This window comes from Gossypium hirsutum, chromosome A01 (assembly GCF_007990345.1).
Source record: "Gossypium hirsutum isolate 1008001.06 chromosome A01, Gossypium_hirsutum_v2.1, whole genome shotgun sequence".
NCBI classification, from domain to species: domain Eukaryota; kingdom Viridiplantae; phylum Streptophyta; class Magnoliopsida; order Malvales; family Malvaceae; genus Gossypium; species Gossypium hirsutum.
In genome coordinates, this window is record NC_053424.1 from 28,322,059 (window position 1) to 28,333,158 (window position 11,100).

Consider the following 11,100-nt stretch of genomic DNA (forward strand, 5'->3'; position numbering starts at 1 on the left):
CCGTGTCTATGGCCCGTGTCTCTCACACGGCCATGACATGCTCGTGTCTCAGCCCATGTCTAAAAACCTTGACATTCTGTTTCTGACGTCAGCCACCATTTAGGGGCACATGGTCAAGGTATACGCCCATGTGCTAGGCCGTGTGGTGAATTTAATTCCACATTTAAGGTGCAGGCTTCACACGGCCTGGGCACACGCCCATGTCCAGACGCCATGTCCTCCATACGGCTAAGACACACGGTCGTGTCTCTACCTGTGTGTTTACTACCATGCACACTGACTTGAAATTTTAAGTTGCAGGGACACATGGTCTAACAACATGCCTATAGGGCTAACCGTGTGTCGGACACGGCCTAGACACATACCCGTGTGTCTACCCGTGTGGACAAAAACAAGGCTATCTACCAAGCCTTTTTGCCACCCTTACTTTCACCAACCTACACAACAACAAATATCTCCAATCCACACAGCAATATAAGACTAAATCAATCGAAACATGGCTTTCAAATGCAAACCTCATGACACTCTAACAAACCAAATATGCACTTGATCATTCATACATTTTGTTCATCCATGGGAACCATCATCATTTGCAATTATCAATAATGAATATTAGCCATTCACCATGGCCTTAAAAAAAAAAGAGAAGGTTTTCACCCCAAGCCAACATAATTGACTAATTTAACAATATGACACAAAATAAAAAGACTCAATCCCTATACATGTCATACTCAAGATAATAAAACTAACTATACCAAAAGCTTTGAGTGACAGTGTGAGCGATGCCCCCGATGTTCTTTGATCCACGGGCTAATTTGACGGCACTACAAGAAAATGGAAAGGAAAAGGGTAAGCATAAAGCTTAGTAAGTTGCATGTAAATATCGAAATAACCACCATACTACCAAATGTGATAATACTCCCAATATATCATAACTCACACAACAGAGTAAATTTTCATAACAAAACTTACTCATATTCATTCCTTGCTATTCATACAATAAGAATAAAGTTCACATATCATCAATTTCATATAAGTACCTATATCACTCACAACATGGTCATAAGCTTTATCATTTTGACATAAGCCGTAAATTTTCCCGTTGAACCATTTGGAATACTACAGGATAATCACTAAGTCTCAAACATAGGGTACGATGCTGATGCCATATTCCAAGCATAGTCTTACACTGGCTCTCACATCTAAGTCGATGCCATGTCCCAGACAGGTCTTACATTGACTTCCATACACCGAGGCTGATGCCATGTCCCAGACAGGTCTTACACTGACACACCTCAAGTAAATGCCATGTCCCAGACAAGTCTTACACTATCTTGCATATCTTGATGCCGATTGCCTTGTTCCAGACAGGTCTTACACTGGATGCCATGTCCTCAGACAGGTCTTACACTAGCACTCATATCACCCAAATGTCATGGCATGGATATCCAAATTATTCCTAAGGTTCAACTGGGAGTCTCAACTACATCAATTCTCATCATGCACATTCACAGCAATAGCCCACAATTTATGCTATATTAATTATACAATACATAAATACAAATAAGTTACATTATTTACATACTGTAACGACTCGAATTTTACGGTTATCGGAAAAGTGCATTTTTGGATTTCTATTTCTGAAAAATGGATTTGTAAATATTTATTAAAAATATTTACGAAGTTAATTGAGTGGTTAATTAAAGTTTAATTAAGTGAATTAGCTCAAATTAAGGATAATTGGATAAAAGGATTAAATTGAATATAGTGTGAAAGTTTAATTATAGAAAAAAGAAAATTGAAGGGACTAAATAAGCAAATAAGCCAAAATGAGTGCCAAGTGTGTGGTAAAAATAAAATACATGTGTAATAAATATTGTGTATACATTTGTAATACATGTATGTTTTTACTTATTATTTAAGTAAATATTATTTTATTATTATTTTATTATTATTTTATATTAATTAAATAAATTAAATAAATAAATAAAATAAATAAATAAAATAAATTGTGACAAATGTATGGTAATAATAATTTACATGTGTAAAATTGTTATACATACATTTGTAAAATACATACATGTTTACTTATTATATAAGTATATTATATTATTATAGTTTAATAAATAATAAATGAAAAAGAAACAAAAGAAATGAAAAAGAGAAACAAAGCAAATGAAACAGAGAAGAATAGGGGAGAAAGAAAGGAAAGAAAGAAAGAAAGGGAGAAAAGGGAAAATTAAGGTTTTGAAGCTTTAAACTTTAATAGGTAAGTCAATCAAGCCCTTTTTACTTAATTTTGATATTTTAGAAGCCTTGGAATAAGGTTTTGGTGAAATAAGTTGATATTTTGAAAGTTATTAGATTTCTAGATATGATTCATGTTGAATAAATTGAAGAATTAAGAGTTAAATTGATAGAATTTCAAGTTAGAAATGAAATAAGGATTGAATTGTAAAGTAAATTATAAGTTTTGAATAGTAGGGACTAAATTGAAAGAATTTCAAAATTATGGTTCTATGGTGAAATTAGAGAATTGAAATTAGTTTAAAGTGAAAATTAAATGGAAATATTGAGTTAAATGTGAAGAATAAAAGTTAGTCTCGGTTTAGGGACTAAATTGGAATTTAGACAAAAGTTGAATAAAAATTGAAACATTCAATGTGAAAATTGTACTGTATTAATGATCATGAATTGTACTAATTTTATAGCTAACGGGGTGCCGGAAAACTCGACTAAGAAAGGAAAAGACGAAGTCAACGAGGGTTAGCTCGAAAATTACAGTTTGTATTTCTATAATCCGAACTTAATATTTAATTATTGAATTTATTACTTAATATGTATAGAAAGTGCTTTTAGATGAATATTTGAATTAGAATAGATATCAATTAGAATTGAAAAGTGAAATTATTTATTAATTGTTGAATTTTGATTGAATATTATGATAGTAATTGTCGTGAGAAATATAGTGTTTTATAATTGAAATGGATTGATTAGGTATGTGTTAAATTTATTGAATTTGTAGGGATATATGTGATTATTGTGAAAATTGAATATTTTTTATGGAAAAAGTGAAATGAATTATATCTAATTATGAATATATATGATTGTTGAGATGTGTAATGATTGGAAACTGGAAAATGAATTAGAAACCCTATTAATAGTATCGGGCTAAGTCGGATATAGTTGGCATGCTATAGGATTGGAAGTATTCAGGGATACTCCAATTTTGTGTTGATGAGACACTATAAGTGTCGACTACTGTTACTATTCCGAATTCGTTCTGAAGAGGTACTCCGTACCATACTGTTACTGTTACTATTCCAGATTGATTCCGATGAGGTACTCTGTGTACCGCTACTATTACTATTACTATTACGATGTATTTCAGCTTGGGCCGAAGAAACACTATATGCTATCCCGGTGTGTGGGTTGGATCCGTGTATCCGTCCAGGTCCGAGTCATGTTAATAGGGGTAAATAAAGGTACTGAATAATTGACTGCTACTGAATATTTGACTGTTACTGAGTTACTGATTATTACTGCTGATTGACAGTTACTGAAATTGATAAGTACAAAATACTAACTGAAATGTGATAGTTGAATGTTATTTAATGTTACTGAATATTGAATTGAAGAATGAGTGAGACATAAGAATTAAGTAACTCAGAATTAGATATGAATGAGAAATATTATTGTTCAAGTGATTTATGAATTTATTTTGGAAAGTTATTCGGATTAATAGATGATAAGAATTGAATGAGTTATAAAGAAATTACCCATGAAATGAATAATTGAATATTTATGATTAATATATGTTTTTAAGTGTATGTTATATTAATAAGTGTTTTGATTATAGAAATACCACTGAGTTCATACTCAGCGTACGGTTTATTTCTGTGTGCAAGTTAGGTTAAGGTCAGACCATTGAATCAGCATCTTAGGTCGATCCCGAACTCAATAAGGTAAAGCATGTTAATTGTTGATAATGACATGTACCTAGGATGTTTTAAGTGTGTTATTTTGCATTGTGATTGTAATAGTGAAATAAGTAAATTGATAATTGATAATGATACATGATAAGTGTTTTAAGTCAAGTATTGGATAATATATAAAATGTGTTTGGATTGGTTTAGTATTGGTATTTGTATTGGTTATGGTTTGAAATTTGCAGGGTTGGCTAGTAAAGTTTGAAAGGCTCATTATTGAGTCTACACGGCCTGGCACACGGGCATATGACCAGACTGTGTGAGACACACGGCTTGCACATGGGCATGTTGTTAGGCTGTGTGTCCCCTGAACCTAAAATGTTACAATTCAGTATGTCAAGGTTTTACCACACGGATAGAGACACGAGCATTTGTATCAGCCTTGTGGACGACACAGTCTTAAACATGGGCGTGCAATACGGCCGTGTGAAAACTACACTAGATTTGAATTGGAAAATAAATCCACACGGGCTAAGTACACGGGCGTGTGACTTGGTCGTGTGAAATCAATTTATTCATGGGTAGCAAGTCAGAGAGCTCCACAGGTAGAGGACACGGGCGTTTCCAAGACTTGTGAGCCACACGGTGTGCCCACACGGGTGTGTTATGGAACACACGGTCGTGTCATCTAGACCACATGGGCGTGTGGTACTGTTCATTAAAGGAAATTTTAAAATTTTACGAAAAATCTTATAAGCTCCCGATTGAGTCCCGATTTATTGTTATCTTCTAATTCGGGTCTCAAGGTCCCATTACAGATATAGTAAGGCAAATTCTTGAATTACTTAATAATTATTTATGTATTATTCATGTTTGAACTGTACTGACCGGTAGTACTCCGTAATCCTGTATCGGCGATAGTACAGGGTTAGGGGGTGTTACACATACAATTTATCTCGGTACACAAAATGTAGCGACTAATTGTATTTAATCCGCTTGCTTGGCTTTTCCCCGTAACAACCTATATTTCACGGGCACCGGAAAAGTGAATTTAGGGCTTCCATCTTAGGAAAAAATGAGTATGTAAATATTTACGAAGTTAGTTGTGAGTCGAATTAGATTTTAATTAGGTAAATTTATTTTTAATTAGAAGTAAATAGTAAGAAAGGACTAAATTGAATAGAGCATAAAACTTAATCATAGAATAGAGAAAGGATAAAAGATTTAATTAGTAATTAAACTAAATTAGTGATATGTGTAAGTTAGAAAATAAATACATGTGTATTTAAATTATTAGTACAAATGTATATAATATATATTTACTTATATATTAAGTAAAAGATATTTATTTATTATTATTATTATATTTTATGAAATAATTGAGATAATGACAAATGTATGGTGATGAAATATTACATGTGTACATGTGTGTATGAATACACATGAAGTATTTTTATTTGTATTAATTAGAATATTTTATAATTAGTTATTAATTAAGTAAATGAAAGAAATAAAATAAAGAAACAAAAGAAAAAGAGAAATAGTTACAGAGAAGAAACGAAATAGAAAGAAAAAGAAAAAGGAGAAAAGAAAAAGAAAAAAGAGAAATTAGGATTTGGAAGCTTGGAAGTTAAATTGGTAAGTCAATTAAGTCCCTCTATTAGTTATTTTGATGTTTTTGAAGTTCTAGAGTTGAATACTTCTGAATTTGTGTGAAAATATTAAAAGATGATAGATTTTAAGTAGGGTTTATGCTGAACTAATGATGAAATTAGGGGTTTAATTGATAGAAATTTTGATTTAAATTGATTTAAGGATTGAATTGTAAACAAGGTCATAAGTTTTGTATTGTAGGGACTAAATTGATAGTAATTCAAAATTATGGAAAAATGATGAAAGGTTATATTAATGATTTGATGGAAATTGAATAAGGAAGTAATATGAATTATAAAAAGGAAGAAGATGAAAATAGTTAGGATAAATTTTGGATTTAGGTTAAAGTTGCATGGAAAGTTATTATTTTCTATAAAATATGTGTGTTATTAATTAATTATAATTATGCTAATTTTTGTAGCAAACAAAGAAACCGAGACATTGAATGTGAAGGGAAAGGAAAAAGTGATCGAGGAGTAGCTCGAGAGAATATCAGTTTGTATTACCTTAATTCAAGTTATTTATTATTAAATGTTTAATTTCAATATATGTGCATGAAAAATTGAAATTGAGATAAGTAGTGATATTTGAATTGAATGAGAATTGGATTTGATTGATGAATGTATACATGTATGAAAATTGAATTGTACAATGATTTGTGGTGAATTGAAATTGTGATTGAATAGTTATTGTGATTGGTTTGAATTTGAATGATTATGATCAATTGAAAGCGAAAGTGATATGAATATGTGATTCCGATACCCTATTAACTAGTCGGGCTAGGGTGGATATAGTTGGCATGCCATAGGATAGGAAGGGTTCAAGGATTCTTCGACCTCGAGTCGATGAGACACTTGGTGTGTCATATTTGCTTCAAATAGATTCAATGAGGCGTTGGTCACCACTTTGCTTCGGCTTAGCCGATGAGACGTTAGTTGTCACTTATTTGCTTCGAACTATCCGATGAGGCGTTGGCCGCCATTCTGGTGTGTTTGGTTGGATCCGTGTATCCTCCAAAGTCCGAGTTATGTTAATAGGGGAAATATATGTGAAGAGTTAAATCAAATAAAATTGATAAATTGAATTATTGAATGAAATGAGAAAGTGATATTGTAAGATGAATTAAGAAATGCAAATTGTGCTATGAGATTGAAAGCATAAAACCAAGGTTTATGAATTATTCATATCAGAATGTGAAATGGATATTTATATGTGATTGAGAGATGAACCAAAGGTTCATGAATAGTTGGTAATTATTTTGATGAAATAATGAATCAAATAATGAAAATGATACAATGGAAATATGATAACTTGGTATGAATTATATGTATGATTTGTTAATTATCTATGCATGTTTATGATATTTTATATTTGCTTTAATTTGAATTATGGTAATACCACTGAGTATTTCCAATACTCAGCGTACGGTTTGTTTCCATGCGCAGGCTAGGTAAAGTTGAAGTTTGGTGCAGCATCCGAGTCAATCCCGACCTCAGCTTAATTTCTGGTGATGAATCTATCTTTTGGAAGTGTAGCATGTATTAGGTTTTGTTTTAGTCATTTAAATATATTTTATGTTTTGGGTGTAAGGAAATTTGTAACTTTTAAGAAGTATTTGAAATGGATAAATGAATGTTATTTGATCAAGAGTTATAAATCAATGTTTTGGGTATGAATTAGGTGTGTTTAATATGTGAAAAAAGCTCAAAAATGGTGAAAAATCACGTTTTCACACGGCCAAGTCACATGGGCGTGTGCCCAGGCCGTGTGGAAAAGTTAGAATTCCCCACTGGTTAGTTGCACGACTGTGTTAGCAATTTAGATCTACCCACGGGCTGGCCCCACGGCCATGGGAGCCCCACGGGCGGGCCACATGGATATGTGCCCCTATTCTCAAGGAAAAGTTTCCAAAGTTCCCGGTTTAATCCCAAAACACTTCCTATGCATATTTTGGGCATCATAAGTCCAAATTAGGGACTTTAAGGTGGAATTTGAGAAATTTTAAATTGAAATACAAATTTATGACCTGGTGTTATTGATAAACCGTAAATTATACATATTTTTACCCCATGTTTAATGCATTTTATGGATGATTTCTTATTAGAATTGGTGAATTCGATGCTCCTAATGCTTTAATTTCATATTTTATACTTAGAAGAACATAGGAGAGTGAAAGGAACGAGAAACGGGCCAAAAATAGAGAAAATGTGCCAAAGTACGAAATCCACATGTCCTGGAGCTCTTCACACGGGCAGACCACACAGCCGTGTCAATCTGGCAGAATTGAAGCACGATTCACACGGGTATAGCACACGCCCGTGCCATTTTAACATGCTCGAACACGGCCTGAAGTAATCGCACACGGGGGTATCCCTATCGAGCCCAAGTTGAGTCCAATTCGGAAAGGGCCACTTTTGAGGGCTTATAGGCATTACAAAGCCTATAAATACACCCGAAAAGAGGAGAATAAGGGGATACAGAGAAGAGGGGGTAAGGAATTACTCCAAGGAAGCCGATTGATCCATTTCAGAAGCTGGATTCATCAACAAGACTGAAGATCTCTCCTTAATTTCCCTTCAGGAGTTTTGGGTTTTCTTTATGTTTTGTATTCTTTATTCTTCTGAGATGCCATCTTATTTAGTTATGAACTAAAACCCCTAAATACCTAAGGGGAACGAAACCTAAGACGAATCTTGTTATTATTTTCTGAATCGTATGATAAATATTTAACTTGTTCTTAACTCTTGTTTTGATATCCTAGGATACTGATTCAAGACATGCTCTTACTCAGAGGAGGAATAGACCCTGTCTAAGAGTACTTTTGTTGTAATTAAGTGAAGTTGATTGCGCGCCTAGAAATAGGGTGACAAGATTTTGCCGGATTAGGGTGAAACCTAATAAGGGGATCCATAGATCGAGTTAGTGCAACCCTAGAGTGTTAATTAGAGAAAAGTCTCGGTTATTCAATTTAGGGATTAGACTTTATTAGTCTTGAATAGGGATAATAACATAACTTAGGGATCTCTACAGAACAAGTTGAATGAATAAATCGTCCGGTTCGGATCCAGAATAACAATTAAAGTCTAGGTGGATTTTTCCTTAGGTATTGTCTCAAGTCAATCAATTTTCCCAAAAGCAATTCCCCAATTCTTTTCTCTGTGCCTTCTTAGTTTAGATAATTAGTTAATTAAAATAAAACTCTTTTTATTCCTAGGCTAGATAATAAAAACACAGTCATTACTAGTACTTTTAGTTCCTTTGGGTTCGACAATCTGGTCTTGTTAAAACTATACTACTGTTCGATAGGTGCACTTTCCTACATCACGATAATAGTTACTTTAAGAACGAGTAATTATAAATATTTAAAACCTATCACGAAACCTCGTGAGCAAGTTTTTAGCGTCGTTGCCGGGGAACTGAAATATTAGGAACACTCAATTTTTATTACTTTAGCCATTTATTTTTCTTGCAATTTAATTTAATTTTATTATTATTTATTAATTTACTTTTTCTTTCTCTTGACAGGTTTTTATAGTTTATGACTAGAAGAAACCTGTTGGGACCATTACTTTTTGATGAAGAAATCGATCGCACAGTTCGTAGAAACCAAAGAGAAATAAGGCGAAGCTTAAGATACACGGAGAACGAGCAAGAAGACGATACTCAACCCCAATCGAAGAGATGGCTGAAAACCAAGGAAATCAGCTACTTCCTGCAATTGCGGCTAATCAAAATCCTGCTCCACGTACTATGTATGACTATGCTAAACCTTCTTTAATAGGAACTGAGTCGAGTATAGTTAGACCTACTATTGTTGCGAATAATTTTGAACTGAAACCTAATACAATTCAGATGATACAGCAGTTTGTTCAGTTTGATGGTTTGCAGGATGAGGATCCCAACACTCACTTGGTGAATTTTCTGGAGTTTTGCGACACTTTCAAAATTAATGGCATTTCTGATGATGCCATTCGCCTTCGATTTTTCCCTTTTTCACTAAGAAACAAAGCTAAACGGTGGTTGAACTCGTTACCACGAGGGTCCATCACTACTTGGGAACAAATGACCGAAAAATTTGTATTAAAATATTTTCTGCTGGCTAAAATGGCTAAGTTATGTAATGTTATCTCTTCTTTTGTGCAGATGGACTTAGAAACACTTTATGATGCATGGGAGAGATACAAAGATCTATTGCGAAGGTGCCCTCACCATGGTTACCTCTATGGCTACAAGTTCAAACATTTTACAATGGTGTGAATCCCTCAACAAGACAGATGATTGATGCAGCTGTTGGAGGAACCATCAACAACAAAACACCTGAAGAGGCTTATGAATTCATTGAAGAAATGTCACTGAATAATTATCAGTGGCAAGTCATGAGGACTAAGCCAACAAAAACAGCAGGCGTTTATAACGACGACTCAGTTACTATGCTATCAAATCAGGTAGAACTTCTCAATAAAAAGATTGATGGTTTACTTGGTTCTACATAGGTACATCCAATAATAAGGTGTGACTCAAGTGGAGGAGGTGTGCATACAGAATATCAATCCTTCAATCCTACAACTGAAGAGGAACAAGTCAACTATACGGGTAACAATAACTTTCGATTTAAAAATAACCCGTACAGTAATACTTATAATGCAGGTTGGAGGAACCACCCGAATTTCTCTTGGGGTGGTCAAGGGAATCAAAAGCCCCAAAACCCTCAGGGTTTTCAACAGCCACCTTATCAATAAGAGAAGAAACCAAACCTTGAAGAGATGCTCTCTAAATTCATCTTAGTGTCAGAAACTCGTTTCTAAAATACCGAGACAGCACTTAAGAATCAACAAGCATCGATCCAAGGGCTTGAAACTCAAATAGGCCTGTTGGAATGCCGGTGCCTTCAAGGCGCAGCTGAAAAATAAAATAATTAAAGATATTCCGGCAATCCAAACCATGGATCCATGTGTAAGGAACGTATCGGGGTGATAAAAGGTTTTGAAATTACCGAAACTTCAATCTGAGTAGACAGCGACGCCTAGGCAACGGGAATCCTGAACCACTATCGAACCAAGCCGCAACCTTTCCGATGTCGGCCTCTACGTAGTCCACCCAGTTGACAATGAACGGTAGAAAAATCTCAGAAACTATTTCAGTGATTTTTATGCTTGACGGCTGCTAGACCCTTTAGCATAGTTTCGGGCTTATTTATATATTATCTCTTTAGGGTTTTTACCCTTGCCATATATAACACCCTTTTAGTTGGTATATCTTTTTAATGAATATTAATTCATTAAAATTAATCTGAACATAATAGTCATCATTAAAATAAATATAATAATGTTTAACCGAAAATTATAATTACATTAATTATAATAAAGATTTCGGTAAACTATATTTATTTAAACTTATATACGAACCAAATTTATATACTAATGAAATTATGTTCTGACTATGTGTACAACATCCTTGTACGTATAGTATGTTCAACAATTTGATTGCCCAATTAAATTAATTCTATAATTAATTTAAT

The 11,100-nt window shown here is 33.6% G+C and overlaps 1 non-coding gene across 1 annotated transcript; it reads right to left on the reverse strand.

Annotated features, from left to right (window-relative positions):
• Positions 1-9,691: 9,691 nt before the first annotated feature.
• LOC121206350 (small nucleolar RNA R71) lies at positions 9,692-9,799 on the reverse strand. The gene has a single exon (XR_005901420.1). It is a non-coding gene; the product is annotated as a small nucleolar RNA R71 (small nucleolar RNA).
• Between the last annotated feature and the right edge of the window lie 1,301 nt (positions 9,800-11,100).